Below are 27,266 nucleotides of genomic sequence, written 5' to 3' on the forward strand. Positions count from 1 at the left end.
GATAGTTACTGAGGACATTTTGGGCCAGGTTCTGTGCTGAACACTGAACTCACTGACCATTTGTACCCCACTGACTGACCGTGTGTCAGAAAGCAGTGTGCTAGGGTGGGGCTGTAGCAGCCACCTTCTACCCAGCTGCTGGTCACTGCAACGGAGAGCAGGCCCCAAACTCAGCAAGGTACCAGCCAGCCCTGAGGGGCTCTGCGGGGCATGGGGGAAGTGGGTGGGGGTCACCACGGCACCAGAGGAGGCAGAAGCTGTGAACTGTTGTGGCTTTAACAGACCAAGGAAACTTCACTACACTTTACTATCTGCAGATGGTTTGAAAATAACGTTCATCGCTCAGGAGTTGTTCCATCATTTTTGATAACTGATGCGTAGCAGCCACACCTAAGTGCATCTGGATGGACAGTCTTCGAGGTGATTGTTTACATCTTTTACTTGCCGTATGCTTCCTTTTCCTATACCCACTCCCCTTCAAAGAGAGAGAACAGATGTTTTTTGTTTGGCCCAAGGAGAGTATTGCAGCAAGGCTGAAAGCAGAAGTCACCTGCAAAATATTTTCCTTTCTGTCTTTGGTGATTTTAAATCTACACTCATAGAGGGGGGAGTGAGGTTTGTGCGTCCTGGAGCAGTGGGGGCAGCCAGATCCCAGAGGAGGTATTTGCATGGAGATGCGGACATGGCCAACCTCACAGCAGATCAGGTGAGAAGGGAATTGTTATCTACAGTTTACAGATTGGACACTGAGACAGTTTGACGGTGCAGACAACACAACAAAATGTGCCCGTGACACGGCTGAGACACACGGGACAGAGGCCTCCCTCCTGGAGCTGAGCTCATCCATGTCCTGTCCCGTGTATTTATCTGGATGAGGTTTCACTTCCCCAGCAGAATTACCCTCAATGCAAGCATCTCTCACTCCTTCTCCATTTCTTATTAAATTAAAAGGTACAACGAGTAGGGTGGATCTTTTTTGGATAGCTTAAGTCCCATCCAAATGTTATACATGAGATCCAAATAACCGAATTATATTCTCCGATTCACATTTATCTTGCGGTCGGTTGGGGCCCTCAGAATCTTTTTTCAACATTTGCTTATGGTTACCCTTGTATTTTTGTCTCCTTGGATGACTGACCTTCTTCTGTAGACTAAGTACAGTCGGGATTTAATGGACAACAGGTAAACTGCAGTGGATTTATACTGAGAAAGAATGTTTCTCACATCCCACTCCTTGAAACCATTTTCAGTTGATTTCCACCCAGTTTAGTGATATTTTACCTCAATATTATTTCTTGTCCATCGCAATACGAGGCTCCATTCATTTCCCCGATCTCTCTGGGGCCCTTCCTAAGCAGCAGGTGCAGTTCTGGCCACCACGGACACATGTGCTCCACTCTTCGGAGCAGAAGCAAGTGCTGCTCTCCTGGCCTCTGCCTGGGCCCTTGGCATGAGCACGGGAGGTTACTAATGGTCAGGTGAGCTGACGGATTTTACAGAGAGCAAACGTGCATCCAGACGCCTCTGTCTCTGCCACTGCTGTGGCGAGTGTGTGTGTGTGTGCAGGGCTGTGGGAGGGGGCCGCTGAAATGCAGAACGAATACGAGGACAGCGTTCCTCCCATAGCTGTTTTCCAGAAATAGAAACAGAGACCTGCAGTTTCTAGTTATAAATTAGGGAAGACAGCAAGAAATGGGAATGCAGAATGAATTAAGATTCATCATAAATGGTAAAGCTGAGGCTAAGATGTAAAATTCGGGTCTCAATTTAAGAGGGTTAAATCGTACACAAGGGAATCATGCCCAAGTGAAATAGAAGAACAAATTATTTCCTGTTCTTGGAAAAAACATTTTCTCCACTGTCCATGGGCAGTTTCAGGTTTAGAAGGAAAACGCCATTTCTCTGTTGACCTCAAGAGGGCAAGAAAACAGTTTCTCCAACCCCATAGCTGCTGTTAGTTGGCACATTAAATATAAGCTAGCATGTAGATGCTTGTCAAGATTCAGATTACCTGTATTAAGCACTGATCAGCTCACTTCTCATTTAAAGAAGTTTTCCGTGGAGGCCAGATTCAAAGCTGTCCCACTGCTGTAGACACTCATTTGACTGGGGCCTGGGATTCCCTGGGAGCTGGGCTGAGCTGAGCAGGAGGGATGTCAGCGCGGCTGTAGGTGGCAGTATGGTTCAGCTCCCGCACTGTGCATAGCCAGTTCGGGATTTTGTGGTCTGGAGACAAGTTACTCAATCTTTCACAGCCTCAACTTTCTCATCTGTGTAATGGGGAAGTACTAGCTGCCACAGTTGTCCTGAGGATTGAATTAGATAATCTCCGTAAAATTCCTAGCACAGGGCCTGGCACGATAAATGGTAGTTAATATTGTATCACCTATGAGCACTGATCAAATCCTACACAGCATTTACCATCAGAGCTGAGGACAGCTGAGGACTGTTTAAAGGAAGTTGAATTAAGCTAACATTTCACTAACTAAAAAGTTACTGATAAATTAATGTAGATTTCAAAAGATTATTTTCTCTGATATTATGGAAGCATGAGCTGGTCAACTTTTGGCGGGGAGGGGGAGACATTGAAAATTAACTGCTTTAATTAGCTGCCCTTCTGTTATATCCTGCCTGAAACACCAGATTGGTATATTTTGATATGTCTGCAGGGGGGTTAATTTTGGCAATTAATTTGTCTAATTTTGGTGGCTGTAATAAAGCTGGGTTAAAATGCCCGTATGCTGTGGCAGTAACCAAACCCCTATCAAACACGGTCAGGTTGACCAGTGTGAATGCTAGTACTTCTGGAAGACAACACGTATACTGTCCGCCCTCAAGTGGAGTTTTAAGTCCCAAAGGCCTTCCTAGGAGAGATGTAGGTCCTCCAAGGAGAAAGGGTCGCAGTGGGAAGAATCCACCTGAACTCCCCGTCTGGGAAGGGGCTGACTAGGTGGGGATAGGAGGATTCATCCGTCCCACTAAGGGCCCTGCAGCCCTACTGTGCACCTCGGCCAGTGCCTGAAGGCCGGCTGCCCGCGGCGCCCCCCGCCGTCGTCTCCCGGCTCCGGGATGGAGTTCCCCGTCCGGCCGGCGGTGGGCGCGCGCCCAGCGAGGCCGAGACGAGCCGCGTGCGCAGCCGGGGGTCCCACGGCCTGGGCGCCCGCTCGTCCAGCTCGGTGCCCGCGGCCCGCGGAGGTCAGCGCGGCCTCCGCGGGGTCCGGCTAGCCCACCCCGCCCCCGCCCCGCCCGGCCGCCGCCGGTCCCGCTCGGAGGGGGATGGGGAGAGCGGAGAGGCCGGCGGACAGCGAGGCAGACGGCGCGGAGGCGGAGGCGGCACCCGCGGCACCGTCTCCCGCTTCCCCGCTCGGTGCTGCGGGCCGGCCGGCCGACCGGGCCGGGAATCTCCTGCGAACTGGGGAGGAGCTGCCGCCGCCAGGCCGGCTGAGCGTCCGGGGAGCGTGGAAGGGGGCGGGGAACGCGGGGAGCCGGGGCCGATCCCGGCCCTTAAAGCGGCCCCCCCGCTCCCCGCGCCCCGGCAGCCTCACTCCGGAGCCGCGGCCGCAGGTGAGTGCCGACCCAGAGCTCCGGCGTCCGGCCAAGTTCGGTGCCGCGCGGACTGGGGGCGCGGGCGGGAGGACGGGGCGCCGTAACTGGACGTCCGCGAGCCGCGCCGTCGGCGGGCCGTCCCCCACCCCCGCGAGTGCCGGCGTCGTCTCGGTGGGCACGGCGGCGCCCGGGGCGCTCCTGGGGGCGGGCGCAGGAGGGCGGTCCCCACCGCACCGTCTGCTTCCCGGTGCCCCGCACGGTTGTGCGCCGCCGCGGCGGGGGACGGGGTCCGCGGGCAGGTTGTGCGGGCATTGCCAGGATTTGCGGGGAGGGAGGCGCGGAGCGGCGGGACCCTGGACCCCGCGTCCCGGGCACCCCGCGTTTCGGGCACCCCGCGCGCTCAGTAGGGCGCGGGCCGCAGGGGCTCCCGCGGCGGCTGGGAAGCAGCTTGTCCCGGCGCCGCTGGCCCTCAGGCTGAGCCCCGAGCCCGCAGGAAGCGGGCGTGGGCAGAATTTCTGTGACCCTCACGGCGGAATAAACAGGAAGCGACGAGCACCCAGCCCGGCCGCCCTGCCTTTGTTGTGCGGTCTGCGGGGCGCAGCGCAGAGGACGCCTCCCGGGACCCCCGCCGGCCCCCCGCGGGCTGGGCGCGCCCAGTAAGTGCGTCGCCGGAGACCTGGGCTCGGTGCTGGGCAGCTCGCCGCGCTGGTCCCGAGGGCAGATGCTTGGTTTTAAACTTTTTTTTTTTTAACTGGAAAAGGAGGAGGCTTCCGATGAGTCGGAGGTTTCTGGAGGACGACGGGGACCGCGGCGGGGTGGGTGGCACCTGGAGAAGGCGGGTAGGTCGGGCCGCTTCCCGGGTGAGCGCGCGCGGGTTGGCACAGCGGGAAACTCGTAGCGAGCCGGGACCCAGACGCAGGAGTGATTACTGAGTGCTGGTGGACACATAAACTAGCGTAATTTTTGTTTTCCCCAGAGACTCTATTAATTAGCTAAAACTGGATAATTCTGATTTGCTTCTTTTCTCTTTCTGTGTGTCCCATCTTCTCCCTTCTCCTTCTCCTTTCTAATTTTTTTGGTAACTTCGCATCCCTGGACCCTTCGCTTGTAGTTCAGTGCTGCTTTCTAAAAGTTAGTTATGATGGTGATAATATTTTTGGATGACCTACTGTGTGTAGGTGTTGTGGGATGAGGTGAGGTAAGCTGCACCGTGTTGATTCCAGAGCTGCTGTTAGTAGGCTTCTTGCAGTGGAGATGGGTGGCGATGGTGAGCCACCCTGGCTCTTGGAAATATGTGGTCCTGTGGCTGGCATGGAGGTTGGTGCATCCCTGGGGGCTAGACCAGGAAGATTCCTTTTAAAATGGTCCTTCCGCCTGTTTGGCTAGCCAAGAGGGTGTTCTCCCAGTCTGTGCCCCCTGAAGCTGCAGGACAGTGTGCGTTACAGGACAGGTCCTGGAGGATCTGCACTGAGAAACTGCCATTGCATCCAGTCAGGTCTGCATTTGCATCGGAGTGTTTAGTCTTCCCAAGGCTTATATTGCCTTTACTGTCACCTGCACATTTGCCCTTGTACTCTGCACTGTTCTCTTGAACATGTTCTTTATGTTTAGTGAAGGGTCATGTCAAATTTGAGTCATTCCATGTACAAAGGAGTAGATCTGATTATTATCCATGTACATGTATTGAATTATAATAGCTGGTTTCCTATCCTTGGATGCTCTTTGATGGCTCTTGCAAAGAAGTGCTTTTTAAAACATGGGGGTATATTCCTCATGATCTTTGAGAGCTTAATTCTTTTAAGAGCTTCACTTTGCTATTGACATTGAACACACTGTTAGGAATTAGGGCTGAGACTGTAAGTGCCAGTAAGGGATTTGCTGCAATGGACTTGTAGCTGCCTTCCTCCCTTGTTTTAAAAGCCCACTCTAATTTCTTAACATTCTGCTGTTACCCTTGAAGGAGTCTTGGCTGTGGTTCTAGTTTGTGGAGGCTTGTATTTACGATGGAGAAGACTTTTCCCAGCAGGTATTAGGGCTGTCTCTCGAATCCTCTCTGGGGCCCTTTGCATGACCACAGTCCTGCAGAGGAACCCAGCCAGTGCCAGCTGCTTATTAAGGAATTTTGTGCCCATTTGTTGGCGTATTGTTTGAGTCAAAGTCTCCTGCCCCCACTTGCCAGAGTATATAGACAAATATTTATTCCCACCCCCCCAATGCTGACAGTGCTCTAAGAATAGTTTTCTTGCCTGGCGCTGAGAGCAGGACCCGCCTGCCTGCAGAGGTGTTTACAGTTTGGGCCTGGGCTGCAGTCTTGGTTGACTTAGCAGCCTGGCAGAGCGGCCCGCAGCTCCTGGGACGTGGTTGGCTTTTCCTCAGGGCTGCTGTTAGGTCTCAGAGCACTCTCCTGGAAGCCAGTATTTTCTGATGTCAAAGTGACTTTCTGCCTACATGGGATTTGTTAGCTTAGAGTTACACCGTGACCTATACCATGGGTGTGATGGAAAGTGAATCTTCAGTTTTTAAACAGCAATGTATAGCTTCTGACTCCATCTGAATATTTAGGCCACAAGGGAGATTAGGGAGATTTTTTGGTAGCATTATTAGCTTTATTTTTAGGCAGCTAGGGGACACAGGTGAGCACCTGTACTATTAATTGCTGTAGAAATATTGGGTTCATATTTCCCATTTATACTGTTTTTCTCTCTATCATAGGAGGACTTGAAAATAATGTTTGTGTTGTCTCCTATCCATGTGATTTGAGTATGGATTGCTTTTCTTTGAATTTCCACTAAAAATGGTACTTTGGCCTTTTAAGCTGTTTTTGTAAGGACTTTTCTTTCCACCAAGCTTGTTTTCCAGATAGGTCTTGGAAATTACGAAGAACATAGCTATAATTTCTCCCTTGATTGGCAGCAGAGCGCTCTCCCGGACAAAAATAAGGCTGCTCTGTGCCAAATGGTTGACTTTTCTAGAATAAAAACTCTAAAGGGTTTGCAAAGAGTCCTCTGGTTAATATATTGGCATTCCCAGAACCCACTAAAACCCCGGCAGCCTGCCAGACACCACTTAATGAGGACGCAGAGTGTCTGGCTCAAATCCCCACGAGCAGAAGCGGGTGGAGGCTGCTGTCCACACCCTTTATTAATTTTTAATGACCGTACTTTTGTTTTGCAGATTTTGCTCTGCACCCCCTCAAGACCAACAGACACGGTGCCACCCCTCCCCCACTCATTTACTCATTTCCTTGGCATTGGAAAAGTGTTGAGACTTTCAAGGTTAAGAATCCTGCTGAGGGATCATTTCTGTTTGCATGAGTTCTTTTGTGGTTGGCTTTCTTTTTTTCTCATTCTTTCTCTCCCAGCCCCGCCCCCGCCCGCCTTTATTTTGGAAGAGGAAGAGAGAAAAGGAACAGAAAAGGAGATAACTTTTTTTCTTATGATGCTTTATTGTCTGCTGGAAAAAAGAAGCATTTATGAAACTTTAAGTTTGTCAGACAGTTTATATGACAGTGCAAGTTGGTGCTTGCCAAGCTTCAGACAGATTGCTAATGTTACATGACAGGGATAAATAAATTACCGCTGTGAGCGGTGGGCAGGGCCTCGGGCACCCAGGAGCCTGCAGGATGTGCAGTGCGTGGGTGTGTGGAAGGTCTCTGCGCGCTGCCTGGAATTCTGTGACTTGCTTTGGAAGCGAAAAGGGTGTGTCTCTTGCTTTTATTTTTGCCAGGGCTGCAGGCGGCAGAATCCAGGGAGCAGCTCTGTATTTTTCCCGGCCTGGTGGCCTTGCCCCTCGATGGCCCCTTACCCCCACGTCTCCCCTCCTCTGCATCAGGGGACATGGCACCTCGTCTTCCATCCAGGGTCCAGCTTCCGACGAAACTAAACTTTGGCTGCTGTTCTTTCTGCAGGTGCAGGCATTGAGAACAAATTGTCTGACATAAGTGTGTGAGCTGCCGGGGAGGGGGCTGGGTGACACTCCTTGGGCACAGTGTACTTTCATCCCTGGCGTGTGGATAGTCAGCTGGCAGAGTGACAGGTGTAATGAACTTAATGGTCTTGCTCTAGTTGCTGGCGGACACACTGCTTGTATTACAAAGCCACCTCCTAGGTTGGGCCCTGGCCAAATGACTCGAAGGATCTTCTCTGTGCAGACAGGATTCAGAGCCTGGACTGGCCAGGAATTGGGTGGGTGTGAGCGACATGGTCCCTGAATGGACCTAGAATTTCTCTTCAAAGTAAGCCTGCTCTGTCCAATTTGCAAAAAGGCCCCATCCCATCCTACATCCCCCACCCCGCTATCCAGCCATATGGTGGGGTGTGGTAAGGTGCTTCCCCCCCACCCCGGGGTTGTGGATTGCAGGCTCCCAGCGCTGCCTCCTTGGTTCCCTAGAGGTGGACTGGGCCTTTGGTGGCTGGTCCATGGCCCTGGGGCCAGCAGCCTCTGCACAGAGTTGGGAGGGAATTTCAAGAGTGAAATCCCACTGTTCCAAAGGCAGAAGGCCAGGCCGTGCTCGGGAGGGCTCCCCCGGGCAGCGGTCAGAGCGACAGCAGCACCGCCCCTGTGCCAGGCTGTCCTTAGCGTTATATTAGCTGATTGAAGCCCCCCAGCAGCCCTGGGGCGTGGGCATCGCCACCATGCCATTGGCAGACAGGCAGCAAGAAGCCTGAAATGCCGGAGTGAAGAAACGCTGTCTCGTGAGCAAAGGTGGAGGTGGCCACGTCACGCTGGGGCCTGGGCTGTGACCCTGGGGCTGGCCCTTAGGGACTACTCACGGTGGGCGGAGTGGGACCAAGTCTCTCCTCGTCCCAAGCAGGGCCCAGGGCTCCTCCTTCTTTCCTGCCTTTGTCCATGGCTCTGATTTACACCCCACCTCCGGGCCTCACCCCCATTTCTAAACCCTGCTCCTGTGCCTGTCCTGCCTGTGGTCACAGCCTTGGTTTCGAGAATTGGGCCATAGGTGGCTCTGTTTTGTCCATGTTGAACCTCGTCCTCCCAGGAGGAATCAGCCAGAGAGTTGATGCCTGTGGTCCTGGGCTCTGTGGAACCACCTCCGCTGGTCTTCTCTGGGTGAGGTTTGTCGGGTGTCGGTCCTGTCTTCCGGGGGGGCACCCGAGGCCTGCAGGGCTGGACTGAGGTGGCCCAGGCCCTCCCCGCTCAGCAGGACCCGGCAAGTCCCTGAATGTGGGGTGAAATGAAAAGATACTCACATCTCTCAGATTCTCTGTCTCACTCCGAGGGGGCGTGGATTAATCAACCACATGTATCAGCGTGCAGTTCTTGTGTTCATCCCGGACGGACCTAAGTGTTTGAGGTTATGGGGCCTGAAGTGAGGCCCCAGGAGGTGCGGATGTCCAGGGTCCTGCAGGACGGCTCCCCAGCCCTTTGCAAACCTTCCCACGGCAGCAGGTAGGACCTGGCCCCTTCACACCCCTGAGTGGCTGGGTGGTGCCGTCCCCTCTGAGAGGATTGTGGTGGCCACACACTGTGGGGCCTGCTGGGTCTCTGTCTAGTTTGGTCCCTGAGGTGGGGTTGGACGGGTGCCCTTCTGCGTTGGGGGCTGCTCTGGCCTGGGGGAGTTCCTGTCTGGTCCCCCTGTCAGGCATATGGGGGCCTGGGTTGCCCCTAGACCGGGTTCCACCCTCTATTTGAACCTGACTTTATTCCAGAGATTCTTTCAGGCCTGGCTGAAACCAGTGTCACGGATCTAGTCTCTGAAATCCTTTTTTTTCCTGATTATATACTTATTGAAGATAATTAGGAAACTATGAAACAAAGAAGAGAAAAAAAAAGAAACAAGAAGAAAATAAAAATGACTACAATTACCTATAATTCCACTACCTTTAGAGATGACCTCTATTTACAGTTTTGTAGATTCTTTCCAGACTTAATTATAAAATCATGCATCGAACTTGTATACTTTTTATAAACTTAACATTCCTTCCTGAACATATTTTCATGTAATTTAAATATTCTCCAAAAATACCACTGCTGATGACTATTAAATTCTACCCTGTGGTTATATTGTTGTTGTTTTTTAAGCCCGTTTTGGGACACTGAGGCTGTTAGCAGTTTTCCCAATTATAAATAATTCTGCACTGGACATTCTGATTACGTCCTTTGGATAGCTTCCTCAAGGAGGAGCTGGTGGGTATAACTTTTAGAGGCTCCTCCAGAAGTATTACCAGTTGTTTCTCAGAAAGGCTGGGACACTGCACACGGACACGGGGGTGACTGTAGTCTTGCCAGTGCTGAATATTGTTATGAAAAAAATATTTTCAAGTTTGGCAATGAAATGGTATGTTTAAATTTTTCTTCCCATCCTTCTGTTGTGAAAATCAGGGTGTGGCATCTGGGGATACACAGGTGAAGAGAATTTTGCTGTTGCTAGAGCTTTGCTGTGGGCAGATGCAGTGATTTTAGTGGATGCTCCCCGCCCGGAGATAAGACCTTTGTGCTGTTTTAAATTCGAATTAAACGTACTCAAGACCTTTGTGCTATTTTAAATTGGAATTAAACCTGCTCAGGTAGGTTAAGGGCACGAAACAGTCTAATAATACATTTTTAAATAAAATTACGGGATTTTATGGTCAAAGACTGTGCTTGGTCTTTCCCCAACATTCTCACCCTAACCGGCTGGGTAACGTGGGCCCCCCGGGGGGAGGGATGAGGTGGGGGAGGGGTGGCTTGGCAGCAGCTGCTTGAGGAGCTGTGTGACACTTCCCTCGGTCCTTCCTCTCAGTTCTCAGAGATCGCTTTTTTTTTTCTTCCCGGTACGCGGGCCTCTCACTGTTGCGGCCTCTCCCGCTGCGCAGTGCAGGCTCTGGACACGCAGGCTCAGCGGCCATGGCTCACGGGCCCAGCCACTCTGCGGCATGTGGGATCTTCCCGGACCAGGGCACGAACCCGTGTCCCCTGCATCGGCAGGCGGACTCTCAACCACTGCGCCACCAGGGAAGCCCTCAGAGATCGCTTTTTGAGATCAAACTCTTCCCTGGCCTTTTGCCCAAGGATACCAACATAAAATTCATTTTCTTACTGTTTCACTCGATGGCTGACGGGAGACATCTGGCCTGGGTGCCCTCTGCTGGGGGCCTCTCCCTTGGTCCCCTCTATGCTTTTGCAGACTTCTGCTTCCAGCCTGAGGGTGTCGGCACCCACACTGGCACCCACACCGGCTGCTCCGGAAGCTTCAGAGAAGGAAAACCATCTCAGTATCTTCAGTACGTTGCAGTTAACTAAAGTTGGTTTTGTTTTCCTCGAAAGGGAGCCTTTTTGGTTGAAAGGTTGGGAACAGCTGGAGGGAGCAAGACATGACACCTGCATCTTGGGGTAACTGAGCCCCAGTTAGCTTGTTCTGGTCACACACACCTTCGTGCGTCGGTGCTGGGGCAGGTGTGGGTGCTTACCACGCCCCGGGGTGCATGCTGGGAGCGCCCGGCACCGTTGGGTGTGGCCCGGTGAGCAGAGAGTATGGTCCGAGGGGTCCAGGTGGGCGCTGGTGCTTGGGTGAGTGACCCCGGCCCTCCAGGCACAGCCTGTGGGGAGCACCCTGGCCGTTGTCTTGTCTGCTTGGCCCCCCTGCTGGCCATGCAGCCACACCACGCTTTCCAGGTGCAGACACACCCTGGACGTGGCTAGCAGGGCAGATGGGGCCAAAGCCCTGGAGGTGGAGCGAGCAGAGGAGTTCCCAGGGAGTTGGTCATGGAATAGGTATCATGGAATAGGTTGCTGACACCCCTCGTGTCCCTCTGCGCTGTTTGCTGCCGGCTCGTGTGTGTGGGACTCACAGACTTGGGTTTAATCCAACCTGGTATGCTCCTTCAGCAGGATGATAGAATGCCGGAATCTTTCAGTTGGAACAGAGGGCCTTTCTGGACATAATGCAGCATGATTTCAAGGGTGGGTAATGTTTACAGCTGGATGGCTTGGTTGAACTATTATATTTCTATGACTTTGTCCATTAAGATAAATATTGCCCCCTTCAGAACTTAGCTTTCATCCCACTGGTATTTAAATATAAGAGCCACAATCTTTTACTTCCAAACTAGAGGTACGTCCTGGGATTTAATTTTTTTTTTTTTTAATCTGAAGAGTAATGTAAAAATAATAAATATATATGCACAGTCATAACTATATAACTTAATGTAGTAAATTTAGTCCAGAGAAAACATAGTGTTATTTCTGATAAAAGAAGTTGGCTGTTTTCGTGGATTGGAGCTTTTGTTATTTGATGGATCTCTTTGTACTGAGTGCTTCATGTGAATGTTCACGCTTTTATTGTTATAACGTGGTTCATACACTGGATTTTAGGAATTGGGGCACATTTATGTGCCTGAGGGAACAGCTCCCGTTGTGGCCTTGGCCACCCGAAGAAGCAGCATCGGGGCTGTAGTGTGGGCCTGAGCCGCCCAAGGGGATTTGTTGTTCCTAGCGCGCAGACGCATAACCTTCTGGTTTTGAGGAAAGTTTTGCTGTAAGGGGGTTGCTTTTGTCTGTGGCTCACAGCGCCCCTGCCTGGCCAAGCCCCTGGAAGGCTTGTGACCTTGGGAAGGTCAGTTTGCCCTTCCCTAAAACAGCCATTTGCCTGCCTTTTAGGTTTGCAGGGGATCAAACGAGATAAGGCATGTAGACCAGCAGGGAGGGGCCCAGCGCTGCCTCAGTGAGAGCTCAGTAAAGTGTGGCTGCCTCCAGTCAAGGGAGCATTTGGGAAGCACCTGCCCAGCCTGTGAGGCGGGGACCCCGCTCCTGCCCCCAGGACTCAAGGAGCCGGTAGTCTGGCACAGGAAGCAGCCAGCAGTGAGGACAGGCACTTGTAGCCAAGCCCCGGGTTAAGAGCGGGAAATGCCATCTGAGCCGTTGGTTCATCGGGAAAGATTGTGTACCTGGGGGAGGGGGGCACCGAGGCCGCTGGGCCTGCGAGCTCTGACGGCCTCACGCGCCCTCCCTCCCCTCCTCCTCTGCTCCACGGGGCCCCGCGATGTCCTAGCACACAGTCCACTCTGGGCAACCTAGGAGACTTCAGGGAGAGGCTGGCTTTGGTCTGAGAGGTGGCCAGAGACCGGTTTGTGGGGGCGGACAGCAGGGAGAGGGTTCCCCTGTCCAGGGCTCTCAGAGCTGTGCACGCTTGGGTCTAGAAGGCACAGACAAGGGCGTAAACCTCGGTACAGTGTGCGCGGGGCCCTGCTTCCGTCCTCACGTGTGTAGTTTATAATCAAGTACGCATGACCTGTGTGTGCTGCCCACACTTCTTTGCTCATAGGAGGACGTGTGTGAACAACTGGGGCCCCTGTTGGCAGTGGGACCGCGTGTTCAGGACCTGCCGCGAGGGAGCAGCTGTGGTGGGGAGGGCTGGCACCGCGGGTCCACAGTGACCATGTGGCTCCTGTGTTTAGGGCTCTAACGCACCCCTGCGGGAGGGCCCAGGGGACCCTATGCAGTGGTTCGTGTGTAAGGGCCGGTGACAGACTCCATGGCCCCTCCCCCCACTTTGCAGCCCTGGCTCCTGTGTGTGGCCCTTTTTCCTGAGTCTCCAGGCGGTGGGAGCCGGGCGGATTCTGACGCGGTTTGGTAACGTGCAGTGCCAGCAGGACGGCTTTGTCGAGAGCTGACCGTCTAGAAGGTGAGATGATTTACTCAGTGGAGCAGGTCAGTGAGTACATTGGGTTGTGAGGCCGAAAAACGCTGGTTCTCGTCCTGCCCGAGCAGAACGTGGGTTGTGGCTGGAGCTTTGCGGGTCAGACCCCACCTGGACGGGCGGCGGGAGCGGGTTTGGGCTGACGAGGTGGTAGAGGGGGCTTTCGGGGGAGGGGCACAGGTGCCGGGAAGAAGTGGCAGTTGACCCGTGACGGTGACCTGCGTGGTGGAGGGTGGAGAGGCAGGAGGAGGGCTTGCGGACAAGCATGAGCAGAGGTGGGAGTTGGAAGCGTGTGCGGCAGCGAGGCGCTGTTGCTGTCACCGGTGGGGACAGTCATGGTGCTGCGGAGAGGTTGGCAGACTGAGTCTGTTGCAAAGTTTCTGCCCATCTTTGCTGAAAACCGAACCAACCAGCCACGTCGGTGAAGAGAAACGGGTCCCTCGGGACACCTGATTGTTTGCCCTGGGGGCCCTGTCCCGGCCTCAGCTCTCCAGTACTCGGTACTTGTTCCATGCAGCTCACACCAGGGGGCCAGGCTTGTCACTTTCATGTGGTGACAGTAGTGGCTTCTATTTGCAAAACACTTTTTAAAGCTCTTCACAGACAGCATCTAATTTCATGATCCTTGGCTTTAAGGAACAAACAAACAATGAAGCGTATGTGGAAGTATAATTGATCTCTAATGCGGCTGTTTGCTGAATGTGGGATTCAAACCAGAGTGTATCTTAATGTGCAAAACCTGCTGGGAAGAGGTGGCCCGCAGTCGTTCAGGCTGCACGGCGGGTGATTTTTTGAAGGGACAAGGCTTTGCAGCTTGCTGGATGGGCAGGCAGCATAATTTTGAGAGGTTAGGGCAAAACACTAGTCAGACTCAGAAGTACAAGGCCATTTGAGGGCTATGCTGAGCAGTCGCTTCCCCGTGGTTGTGCAGAAAGAGACATGGGGTGAGGCGAGGTGCGTGGGGCGGCCGCTCTCACCTCTGTTCTTAGAGGAAGGTGTGCTGGTGGCCCTCTGTGGCACTTAAATTACGGCAGGTCCTGGCAAACCTGGAGTGTCGCCTGGCAGTTGCAGTGGAGCCGACGTCCAGCCGTGTGTCCAGTGTCCTTCAGCCCCGGCTCCTTTTCCCTAACGTGGCATGGCTGCTGTCCTGGTGTCCGTCTGTTCAGCTGTGGATGCAAATTACTGCCGGTTCTGTCTCTGCTTCTAGCAGAGTAGTTTTCGTGCTGCGTTGGGGCCCTGGGGCCCTGACATAAGGCAGCCCCAGCCCTCGCGGTGCCTGGCCTCCCCTGTGCCTTGGCCTCCGGCAGCTCTTCTCGGCTCGGTTCTCCTCTTCTGTGGGCACCATGCGTCCTGTCCCCTTCTTGGACCCCAGGCGGAAGCCACGCTTCCTCTGCAGTCTTCTGCTCTCTCGTCTGCAGTCCCCAGAGGTGCTGTGTTTCTCCCCGAGTCCAAGTGTGTCCTGAACTGGTGATGGAGGCAGAGGCCGCAGGGTCTCCTGCTTGGACACCCACTAAACCACTAATGAGGGGTAGGTGTCGCTCAAAGGTTTAGGCAGGAAGGAAGTGCTTTCCGCCCTCCTTGGGGTACTGAGTCTGCGGGATCAGTAACTACCGCAGAGGGTCAGCAGCCCACGGGGCATTCGGGGGACAGCCTGACCCTGAAGGACGGTGCGGGCGAGATGGCCACTCCTTGCTGAGCCAGGCGCTTGTCTCCTGTGTCATTTGGATGTTCTCTGCTGTTGGGTGGAGTGGTGACTGTGGAGAGTAGGGGGCAGGCGGTTGGCGGGCGTGACGGGGGCAGTGAGCAGAGCCTGGCGAGCCGGCGAGGGGACCGAGGGCCCCTTATCTGAGCCCTCCTTTCTGTGACTCTGCCACTGACTGGCGTGGTTTTATTAACAACCGCCTTGTGACAAGACGTGGTTGGTTGCTTGGTGATGTGGCCAGGAGTTGGGGTTGGTCTCAGAGTGGCCCTCAGCGCGGTCTCCCCCTCATCTGTCAGTGGGGAAGCTTTCTGACCCCAGAACCTCCCACCCACGCCTGGAAAGCTTAGAATTCTGTTGTGTGGATTGAAGTGGGCTCTGTATTATGTGGCGGCTTTTGCCCCAGACTCTGACTTCCCACTCATGCCTGACTGCCCAGTGGGGATCTCCAAGCCTGTGTCTAGAGCCATGTACTTGCCCCTCCCCACCCAGTGATTCACACACACATCTTGGAGCCCTCCTGGGCTCCCCCAAATCTGGTTACTTGTCACCGTCGCTAGTAGCTCAGTGTGTCCCTTCCGTGGCCTCATGCAGGGCCTCCCGACTGGCCACTCCCCTCCCTGCCACACAGCCTGCTTTCAGCCCAGCGGCCATGTGAACCGGGCCAGGGGACCCGGGATTCGGCTGCTTTGCCTGGCCCGGGGGTCTGGCTGCCATCCCCTGAGGCTCCTCACCATCCAGCTCCACCCACAGGGCCTTATGGTTGCTGCTGAAACCCACCGCCAGGGCTGTGTGTCTGTCTCTCACTTCATTCAGGCCTCTGTTGGGCCTCCTGCCCATACCCTGTCCTGGTTTCCTCTGTCTGTGCAGGGAGAGGTGCCCGGGACGGCGAGCGCAGGACTGGGGAGTGCGTGCTGGACGTGGCAGGACGGCGACTCCTGGGGGCGCCGGGGGTCCCACCACAGTCGTCAGGGGTCAGGCCAGGCCTCCCTGCAAACACACGGTCCTGCCGGAAAGGCTGAAGCAGAGCTGCAGGCTGGGGGGGTTGAGTGGGGGCTGGCACAGCTCAGCATCCACACTGTCCCCCTCCCCTTGCCCCTCAGGTGTTTCCTCACCTACATTAACTTTTATTTTACCGTTTCCCCGCAAAGTGACCTACCCGAGAGAGAAGCGATTGTTTGCCTGACCCGATCTCACTCCCCTACCCCCCCGCCAGTTTAACCCGCTGGCCAGATAAACTGCGGACGAATGAAATATTATCTATTTGTTTCAAGCAAATTAATCAAACTATAAAAGATCATCAGATTTGTTTACTTTATTAAGATCATCATAGGTAGAGATTTTCCCTTTAGACAAAGTGTCTTTATTATTAGCTTTGTTCTCCTTAGCTGTTGTCTTCTTTCTTGGGATCAGGAAAAGTTCAAAGTAGAGAAAATTATCATCTGTGCATTGTTTTTCCATCTTTTCAAAGAAGACTAAGTTCTTTTTTTTTTTTTTTTTTTTTTTTTTTTTTTGCGGTATGCGGGCCTGTCGCGGTTGTGGTTTCTCCCGTTGCGGAGCACAGGCTCTGGACCTGCAGGCTCAGTGGCCATGGCTCACGGGCCCAGCCGCTCCGCGGCATGTGAGATCTTCCCAGACCGGGGCACGAACCCGTGTCCCCTGCATTAGCAGGCGGACTCTCAACCACTGCGCCATCAGGGAAGCCCAGAAGACTAAGTTCTTGACAGGTACTTGGGAGCCTGACCCATCCTCCAGACACCTGACTGTGCTTTTATTCTGGTGTTAGGTACGTCTTCTTGAGTTGTGTTTTGTTGCCTTGGATTTAGAATCCACAAGGATGTGAAAACTAAGTATTTAGTGGAACAAGGAAAAAAGCCTGAATAAGACAAATTCCAGTTAGTGGCAAGTAACACCGTGGTTCATTTCTGCTGATGGATTTCAGCCTGTGTGATGTGTCACCACACACTAGCTGTGCCTGTGGGTGAGGTGGGGGTCTCCCCACGTCTAGGGGACACATCGGCGGTCCTGCCCCGACCAGCGGGGGTGGGTTGTCTCGAGGGCGGAGCTCCACTTTCTGCCTTCGTCAGGAATCTGGTTGGACTGACGCGGGCACACGCGCCTTCCCCTGCAAAACAGTCTGCAGGGAGATGCACCAGGACCTTAAAAATGGACGTCTCCATTGTAGCCCCGAGGGAGATTTTGAAATCCCATCTTTTTACCTTTTCTGTATTTGCTACAATGATCTTTTTTATAGCAAGAAAATCACCAGTGAACTTGATTTCTTCAGGCCATGGAACAAAAAGTCAGTTTCTGAAAAACTGTGGAAAACAATGTGATGTGTGTCTTTTTAAGCATCTTGGAAGCATGGAGGGAGTTGCTATGGGGACGGTGAGGTTTACTCTAACGGAGAGCGGCTCCATCTGGCACCACACGTGCCCCCAGCGCCCTACGTACAGCGGACTTTCTCCTTGATGTGAAAACAATTACATGCAGAATCATGATTCCATCTTTTCCCCTCAAATCACCATTTGGCTTTGATCTAAGAGCAGCCTCTGCCTGCTCTGCGCCTGGGGTCAACTGGGGTCACCTGCGAGACCGCCCTGCCTGCCTTCTGAGACTCCGTCTTTGCTGGTGGAGCGTCCTGACTGGGTGCCCAGTGTCCTGTGTGGGTAGAATTAGCTGCTGCTTCTGCCCCCGTGCTGGCGTCTCCACCCCTCCCGCAGCTGCTCAGAACCAACATGGTCCCACCTTGATCTAGAGAAACAGTTGTAAGGGTCTGTCCTGGGTCACGGTGGGGATGTCGTGACTCGAGCAGTAAAGTTGTTTCCTGTTTGAGGGAGAGTGAGGCAGAGCAACACAGAGAAGGGGGAGGGGCGTCCACAGCTGCCCCAGAGGAAGGGGCTAATGAGCAGGTTGGAGGCTGGGGTCCTAGAGCCCCGGTGGGGGACCCCCTGCCCCCCGTGTTGGGGCTGTGCTTGCTGTCCATCTGGGGTGTGGTCTTAGGCCCGGTTGAATTTCTGTTCCCCCGCCCGGAAGGTGGGGTGATCGTGACCCTCAGGCGTCTGCTTCGGGGACTGGGGACTGGGCTCGTGGGAGGCGCCTTGCCCCATGTCCTGCCGTCGGCTGGTGCTGTGCTTCCGCGGTGTCCTCCTCCCCATGCAGATGCCCTGGTGGCACCCACTCCTCTCGTCTAGACGCCATCTACAAAGGAAGGCCGTGGTGACCGACGGGCTGGGGCAGGGACTGGCCAGCACGCCCTGTCTTACTGCCTTGGAGACGACGTGGTAACTTCCTTCAGAGCTGCAGGGTCTGGTGGAACGAGGGTGTGATTCTGCTTTAATGGGAAAAGCAGCTGGAAGACATTCAGGAAATGTGGCTTCTTGCTCCCAGCCCCTTCCTTCAGTGGACACTATTGCTCGACCACCCTGGGTCAGGCACCAGTCACTCAAGACCTCTGGCCTCAGTTTCCCCACTGAGAGCCCCATGCCAGCCTCCCTCCAGCACTCCCCACACAGGATTTCTCTTGATGGATTTTGTTCATTTGTGGGGCTGCGTTGTGTGATGATCATTCACATTTTACAGATGAGGGAACTGAGGCCCAGAGAACGTTAGCAACTTGTCGAAGGTCACATGTTGTTAAGATCTGTCTCCAAAATGAGCGGCTACCGTGGAGTCTGGTGCTCCCCGGGGAGCCTGCTTCCTCAGAGCCCCGGTTCCTGGGCTGTTTCTGTAGAAATGGGTGTCTGGGCAGAGACCAGAGGCAGAACTCTGAGGACGCCTGCTGAGTTCACAGAGAGGCAGAGACTCCTCTGTCTGGCTCGTCCCCAAATGTGTCACGTCCTGTCGGTACCTCCTTTGCTCACCTGCGAGGACACTGGAGTTGCCTTGCCTGCAGTCCTGGATGTCCCTGAAGCTCCTTTGGATGGAACCGAGTTCTTTATTTGGGCGGCTGATTTTCACACAAAAGGAAGACTTCTGTATCTTTGATGAGTTTCTGTGATAAACTGGGTTGTTTCAGAGTTGGTGGTTAGTCAAGAGCAAAGGTAAGTGAGAGAGACCTTGAACCAGTGGACAGTGCGAGGGGGGCGGTGTGGGGCCCACCGACCAGGTTCCTGTCTGCGGAAATGCACACCCAAGGTGCGGTACTTTAAGGGTCCTGCAGAGACCGAACAAGAAGACCTCTGGGGTGGGGCTGAGACCGAGCCTGTACTAGGAGTGTGGACCCAGCGCTGCCCAGCACAGCTTCTGAGTGTGGATGAAAGGTGTGTGTCCTCGACTGGCTGGCTGTCGGGGGGCCTGGGGGAGGGGAGCAGGGACTGGAAATGTTGACACAGCTAATCCAGTGAGAACAGCCTCCTGGGCTATGGAATTTGAGGGAATAAAGAGTATTGATGGGACCACTTAGAAGTTTAAACAGACTCAGTTCTCCTTTGCCCCCATGTCTTGTGTAAGGATTTTGGTGGCTTCTAAATGAGCTGCCCTGAATGGCATTGGCGCCCTTGTAAATTCTAATTAGCTGGTGAATTACCTAGTATGAATTTTGATTAGTTAGGATGAATTATAGGTATTAATGAGCAAATGAAAGTTCTGGTGTCCAGGGAGCTTTGAATAGTCTCAGAAAGGCTGCGCTTTCTTTGCACACTGCGTTCTTTACCCTTAGAACCCAGCGCGAGGTGGGGACGCCTCGCGCTCCTCTCTGGTTTGAGGGGCTCCAGAGCTCTATGTGCCCCCCGCCCCCCAGTGTGCCGCGTTGGGGGGCTGCTTCTGGTCGTCTGGTGAGGGGAGCTCAGAGGGTATCAATCTTTCTTCGGCCTCACCGTGTTCCAGACAGCTTTGCCCTGTGTTTAAAGAGGAGTGGTTTGAAAGACCCGACCCAGATCCATTTCGGTGATGGAGACGGGTCCCATGCGTGGCCAAGAAAGGTGCTCTAGGAGGTCACAGGTTCATTTACACGCAGAGCAGCTGGGGCGGCCTCGTGTGGTCCAGTTGCAGGTGTTGGGGGTGCAGGCTCCTCGGCCTGGCCCCTCCCACATGCCCTCTGCAGGCTCTCACTGCCCCCCACTGCCCCGCCTTCCTGTGTGTTCTCTGGGAGGTGCTGCCTCCCCGCCCCCTCCCATGAGGTGCCCCATGTCAGCACCCCAGGCCGGCATGTCCCCGCCCTCCCATGTGCTCAGAGTTTGACCATAGTGTGTGTGTGCACGCCTGCTCACACCGTTGTTTCCCACTTGACTGTTCTTGCGCCTGCCTTTCACACAGACCACGACCTCTGAGCCCTCTTCTATATTCTAAGTACCCGACGCAGGCCTGGTGCGTAGTGTGTTTGCAGAGATGCTGGAGAACAGATGGAGGAGACACGGCCAGTGCTGGGGATCAAGTCAAATGGTGGTTGTCTCGTGCTTTCTGCCAAGGAAAGCATCAGCCTTGCTTCAGGCAGACCTGGTCCGCACCCCTTCCTTCGTAACCCTGTTCACACCTCACACGTGTAGTGACCCGAGGACGGTAAAGTTCCACGGGGGCCACAGCGGGTCCTGTGTAATTTCCCACCGTCTGTGGTTGGCGAGCTGAGCCTGAGTGCTCCTCAGGGGTGAGTCCCAGCAGGTGTCACATCCAGCGTCAACCTGACAAAGAGGTTCTGATACTTAGAGAATTCAGATGGGGCAGAGATCCCACCCAGGGATGGAGGTGGCAAAACCTTGGCAAAATTGACTTCCTTGTGGTCACACGGTGCCTCAGGAGCAAAGTGAGAGCCAGTGGATTCAGGCCCCGAGGCCTTCCTGCCAAAAGGCTGCTGTCTCTGGGTCTTGATGGCCAGCCAGCCTTGCAGCTCCTCACCCCATCCGACTGGTGGGCAGGTGCAGGGGCGACCCTCGGAACCTTGGGGTCCCTTTGAAGTCGGTGCCAGCAGGGGCAGTTCCTTCAGATGCCTCACTCCATCCTGGCCCCCGTTCCCCTCACAGCGGGGCTCCAGAGGCTGGTCTCCTGGGACCTTACTGAGCATTCTCACTGGGGGCCCAGGTTACAGAGATGACCACCCGCTGTCTGCTGTGTCTCCGTATTTTACTGTCATTTAACATGAATGTTGCAGGGGTCATGGTTCAGACTCTCATGTCCACAGAGGTCAGAGTAGGCTGGGCTCTGGGGACGTGGACGGGTACACACGTGCCGTCTGCCACCTGCAGGAGACAGATGTCCGGAAAGGCTCCCATGGCCTGTCGCCCTCTGACGTGGGCATAGGGCTCAGGCCCTGCAGTCTAGCTGGGGAGTAGCTTGTGTCGCGTCTCTAGAGGATGCATTGCGGAGGTCTTGGCCTGTCCCTCTTGCACTGGTGGCGTTCTGTTGATTTCCTTGTGCACGCCCGGATTCTGCCAGGAGTGATTTAAAGATAGCTACAAAAATACACATAAACTTAAAATCGTAACAAAAGATGGAGGGTTTTAGGGAAGAGAAACTATGAGTTTGAATAAGCAAAGTACTTCAGACATGTTGACTTACAGGAACCCTTTATTTATGACTGTCTGGGAAAGTCCATTGAAACAATTCTGTTTAGGATTCTGGTATTTCAAGTTTTACTCAAGAGAAGGAAATGTCGAGTCACCGCAGCACCAGTTCACATTTCTTCTACAGTTTAGGAATTGAGGTTTGAGATGCAGAGGCTGTTTAATGCCTACTGGCGTTGTGGTTTCAGGCCTGGAACCGTTTGGGTGATTAGTGATGTCTGATCATGGCAGGTGGGGGCACAGAGAGGCAGGCAGGAGCTTCATAACTTTATTCAGATGCAGAAGAAGCACCTTCAAGCACTTCCTAATGATTCTCATTGAGAAATGGATCTTTCAGAACAATGATACAGAGATTGTTAGTATTTTACCTTTAAAATATGGTAGTGTGGCATAGATGTCTTTTATGTGGTAGGTGGAAAAAGTGTTTTACTTGACTCTAATAAAAGCAGCTTTCTAAGTCGTTTAGTTCAGTCTCTGGCCTTTCACTCGGCTTGATATCCGGTCGCAGCCCCGGTCGCCCCCCTACTCAGGGAGCAGCTGCACTGGGCCCCAGCCCCCATCCCCGAGTGAGGTCTCGTCCGCTGTCTGGCGGCCCCTCTTCCGAACCCTTCACCTTCGTGCCTTTGTCCCCACACCCCTTGTTCTGAAGCCCCTCTTTGAGCGGCTTGGAGCTGCCCTTTACATCTGAGCACTTTGTGTATTTGTGTCTGATCCCAGCAGCTCATAATTTCCCAACCACTTTACACCTGGACTTTCTAAGGGGCGAGGCCGCCTTGCTGAGGGCCAGCTGTCCTGGCTTCTGCCACCTTCCGGCTCTTAACCTTGGGTGTGCCACTAACTGTCCACTGGGCATAAAACCATCTCTCAGACAGTGTGGAGGAACAATGAGACAAAATATGGGCACAGCCCTGGACGCTATGTCAGCATCCATCCATCCAATCCACCCACCTAGCTAGCTATCGCTTATTAAACTTAACTGCCGTAAATTAAATTAATGTTATGGTAAAGGCCCCAGTTTTCTCTATTACCTGCCCATTCTTCTCTTTTTGTTATTATAGTTACTAATTAACCTTTGAAATCTTTAAAAATTATTTATTGGTCCACATGGAGTGTATCGTGGTTAATACAATCACTTTTACACCTTCAGGAGTTGCCATCAAAAGCTTAGGGGTGTCTTCCTGATACACAACGTACACACATATGCAGACGCATACATTCATATATATGTTTAGATTCACACACACACACACACACACACACACACACACACACACAGTTGTGCACAGGCATAGCAAGCCTTACGTGTGAGTGCTTCTGTGTGGAGTTTGCACTTCTTGCAGAGCTCACGGGTGGACCCTGTGGTTGGGATTCTGTAGAACAGGTTGGAGTGTTCATTTAAGGTTACATTTAATAAGCTTTTAGAAAGCATGTATCATATGCCTCACTAGCAATGGTGTTAGGCATCCTGAGGAAACAAAAGAATGAAAGCTCGTGAATTATCTGTGTCCCCTGGACCTTCTCATTTTGGGGGCTTTCCTCTCATGCACACGAGGTGCTGGGGTGGTGCTGTCACTGGCTCACCTCCGTGGACCCCCCCCACTTTATTGGTTGGACTCCGTGGGTCCCATAAGTGGAGCTGTGCCCGAGTCAGGGCCTCAGGAGGCGTGTGGGAAACGGCATTGGGCGTTTACTTCCCTGCCTGGGGGGAGTCCCGTGTTGTAGCCGCCCCCCTGCCCCCCTGCAGTTCCACACCCTGCAGGGCTGACTGTGCTATGGCCCCCACCAGGGGAGGGGGCCAGCCTGATTCTACGCAGCCCACCCCTGGTGGGTCCTCGCTCAGTGCCAGTCACTGGGGGAGGTTTCGGGTAAGACAGGCCAGTGAGGGAGACAGGCCCACGCGTTGGATTTAAGCCATGTCAGTTTTGGGGCCATCTGAGTTTTTTGCTGAGTTTCTTCTGGCAGGAAGTACTACTATCCCTAATTAACATTCACACAGGCCTTGGCCAAATGCTTACTGCACGGGTAGCGAGCGTCGTTATCCTTGCTTCCAAAAGAGGAAACTGAGGCTCGGGCTGAGTGCCTGCCCCATCCGCCCTGCCCGCGTCCCGAGGAGGGATGCTCAGCAGAGTTCCTGCAGGTGGGAAGGGAGCCAGGCTCCCACAGGGACTGAGGGACCAAGCCCTGACAGCTCTGCCCAGGGTGCGTGGGGCTGGCTGGGAGGACCGGGAAGGGGCCCAGAACCCAGGAGCTGTGGCTATTCTTCCACAGAGTAGTTCTGCCTGGATTACGAGGTAGGCGCCCGCAGATGTGTAAGTAGATGCTCAAGAGTGAATTAAAAATGCTTTGTTGGGCTTCCCTGGTGGCGCAGTGGTTGAGAGTCCGCCTGCCGATGCGGGGGACGCGGGTTCGTGCCCCGGTCCGGGAAGATCCCACATGCCACGGAGCGGCTGGGCCCGTGAGCCATGGCCCCTGGGCCTGCGCGTCCGGAACCTGTGCTCCGCGGCGGGAGTGGCCACAGCGGTGAGAGGCCCGTGTACCGCCAAAAAAAATGCGTTGTTGAAAATGGGTTCAAGTATGAACAAAGATGGGCATGAAGGTCAGTCCCTGTATTTTTAGAGGCTAATTAAAGTGCGTGAACAACGATAAATCCAGATAACCCACATCGTCTAAAATCACCGTTAAGCATTCACTAAAGAGCTCACTGCATAGGGCACTGTGCTGGTGACCCGCAGAGGGTCCTGAGGTCGTGGCCGTCATGGCCATCAAACCCTGCGTGCTTCTGCCCATGCTGAGAGCAGACTGTGTCCAGAGGACCGGCCCTGGGGACCTTCGCTTCCCACACTCGTGCATTTCTGCAGCCCTGTGTTGGGACACGTGTGGGCTCTGCCATGGCTGTGTCTGAACCACTCGCAGAAATCTGTGGTCAGGTGTCTGTAAGGTGTTCCCTTCAGACCCCCCCATAATGCAAAACACAAATGCCTCAGCCCCTGCTGTACAACTGGCCGCTGCTGACTGGGTGGCTTCGGCGTAGGAGCGGGCTGGGTTCTGTAAAGAAACGTGATCCGGGGGCTTCCCTGGTGCCGCAGTGGTTGCGCGTCCGCCTGCCGATGCAGAACGTGATCTACGGTGACAGAATCCCCGTTTTTGTCAGTGACTTGGAAAATTGGCCTCTGGAGCTGAGCCGTGGAGGGAGCTGTGTTAGGGGCTGTCCTCTCCTAATGCAGTGTTTGGCCAGTTTGTTTGGAGGCCCAGGCGCACTCCTGAAGTTCTGTTAGTCACACTTAGAAATGAGAACATTTGCACTTAACCCTCAGGGTTAAACAGTCCTGCAGGTAGATCACAAGTGATGTCGAGATTTTAAAAACTAGGTTAACTTTGTTCCTGAAAGTCTGTGATGCCTTTTTATCCACAAGCTCTTAAAAAATTTTCCTAACAGCAACTGCTTATTCATTGCAGGCAGGTACAGTGATGGCAAACTCAGGATGAAAAAGGCCCAGGGAAACCCAAGGTCTCCAAACGTTGTAACTGGAAACACGTCCATTCTCACCACACAGACTTTCAGATTCCAACCTGGGCAGCTTTATTTTTTTTTGATGTGGACCATTTTTAAAGTCTTTATTGAATTTGTTACAATATTGCTTCCATTTTATGTTTTGGTTTTTTTGGCCAGGAGGCATGTGGAATCTTAGCTCCCTGACCAGAGATCGAACCCGCACCACCTGCATTGGAAGGTGAAGCCTTAACTCCTGGATCACCAGGGAAGTCCCCAACCTGGGCAGCTTTTTAGGTGCCAGGAGGTAGTAGGAATTATGGGTTATGCTTTCAGGATGGCTGCAGGGTTTTAAATGCCACATCCCTTCCCTTTCTACCATTACGCCTCTGCTTTTTTTTTTTTTTTTTTAAAAAGCTTTCTATCAATGACTTTGCAGTAATTGTATATTTACAGAGGAGTTGCGAAGGTGGTGCAGAATTCCTCTGTACACTTCACCAAGCTCCCCTCAATGTTGGCGCCTGATACCACATCAGGCCATGGTGATTGCGTCACAAGACACAAAGTGGCACAGGCTTACTTGGGTCTTACCACTTCTACTAAACCCTCTCTGTTCCCAGACTCAGTCCCATATGTGTGTTGCATTCAGCCACTGCTGTTTTTCATTCTTCCAACAGTCTTATTTTCAACTTCTTACTACGGTAAAATTTCAAACTATGAAGGTAGAGAAGAGCCGTGAGTCCGAGTTGGTCCCCTTTCTCAACTGCGATCAGCATGTGGTTTATCTCACTTCTGTCCCCACCAGTAATCATGTCCTGCTGGACGAGCTGACCTCAAGCGAGTGACTGCGACCTCAGGGGTGCCCTTCCCGTGTGTGCACAGGAGGCCTGCGGAGTCTGTGCCTCGCCGCGTGCTCCTTGTGTGTCATCACGGGGCCCCTTCCTGATGCTCTGCAGTTGCTCCTGAAACACCTTGAAGTGAGAACCGGGTCGGATCCTTCCCTGCTTTCCGCTAGTTTCCAGGAAGAATGCTCTGAATGGGAGGGACAAGCAGCAGGGTTTGCGGGCAGACACCCTCACTCCAGAGCCTTTGCCACATTCAGTTTACGTTTGTTGTTCGGCGTGAGCGCCCCCAGCTCCACGTCACTCCACTTTCTCAAGTTATGTGATTGTAGGCGCCAGACCTCAGCGCAGAGAGGAGAGGTTCTCTCTTTAACGGGAGAACCGTGGCCTGGCTTCTGTGCCCACCTTGCCCAGGTGCCAGGGATCCCTAAGTCACCCTGATGCCCTTGCTCTGATGTGCTCCTTCTTTCTTGTGCTTTTCCCCAGTTATTGGCTGGTGCCTGACAAAGACATCTCCCCCATTAGCATTATCTGCTAATTGTTTGTTGAGTGAATGAATGAACTACCAGCCTACTAGTAAATAGGTCTATAGGTTTAACTGCTAAGCTACTTCACACCAAGGTGGTAATAGCGATAGTGTTATCAATGTTGATCCCTTGGGGTTATTTACATTTTTAAGGAGATGTAACAGTTCCTTTACCCAGTTGTGGAATTCCAGACCTTGTGCCCAGTGCCTGGAGGAGGCCGGACACTTTTCTTACTGGTCTTTAAGGCAAGTTAGTGTTTGTATGAAATCTCAGCCCTGGTGACCAAAGAAGGCAAATTGAAAAGAATGCTTTTCTTGTGGATCCATAGAAATCGGATTGTCTGAAGGGGACTTGGGTCTTCCAGCAGGGAACAGTGCGTGTTGATGGAGTAAGTCTGCTCGTTGTGAATGAAGTTTGATGAAAACCTGATGGCATTGCTGAAGCTCATCTGCAGATGTGCGTTCGTCCCTGCTGTGGTCACTTACTGTGCTGGGGACCTGGGCAGCGCCCCAGCCCTGTGCTGACTGGGGGACTGGCCTCGGGGGCCTTGGATGCCCACCGTGCGCTTCTGCAGGCCCTGCTGATATTGCAACTGTGGGTGGAAACCCAACCTGGTGGGTCCCAGTGCATCAGGAAGGGGGCAACAAGGCCTGGCCTCTGCACTTAATCATCTGAAGTGTCAGGAGTTCCTTATGGGTAGATGCTGAAGCATCTGTCACATAAGTGTGGGTCACACTGTCCTCATGGGACTGGGTCCACACCCCACAGGGTGGAGCCTTGGACGATCATGAGGCGTGTGGCAACCACTGAACTACATGGGGCAAGGAACTGCGATACCATGGGCTGGTGTGTGAGTCAGGCGGGGCTGGGGGGGGCCCCGCATGGGGGGGGTTCTGCAGGGGGATCTGTGGAGGGGCTGTCCTTGCTCCTGGCATTGTGTCATGTAGTTCTGTCAGGCTTTTCTTCTGTTTATGTTGTGTCTTGGCATTTTGCTCATTTTCCAAACCTCTGCCTGGGCCACGAGGCCTCAG

General features: G+C 53.5%; 1 long non-coding RNA gene across 3 annotated transcripts in view; it reads left to right on the forward strand.

Annotated features, from left to right (window-relative positions):
• The first annotated feature begins 3,319 nt into the window (after positions 1 to 3,319).
• The window catches only part of LOC114484364 (uncharacterized), a 254,640-nt gene continuing 230,693 nt past the window's right edge, over positions 3,320 to 27,266 (forward strand). For all 3 annotated transcript variants that reach the window (XR_008615937.1, XR_008615936.1, XR_003677167.1), the window contains exon 1: positions 3,320 to 3,564. This is a non-coding gene — a long non-coding RNA (uncharacterized lncRNA). The remainder of the gene's footprint in view (positions 3,565 to 27,266) is intronic.

Source organism: Physeter macrocephalus, chromosome 19 (genome assembly GCF_002837175.3).
Source record: "Physeter macrocephalus isolate SW-GA chromosome 19, ASM283717v5, whole genome shotgun sequence".
Taxonomy (NCBI): Eukaryota; Metazoa; Chordata; class Mammalia; order Artiodactyla; family Physeteridae; genus Physeter; species Physeter macrocephalus.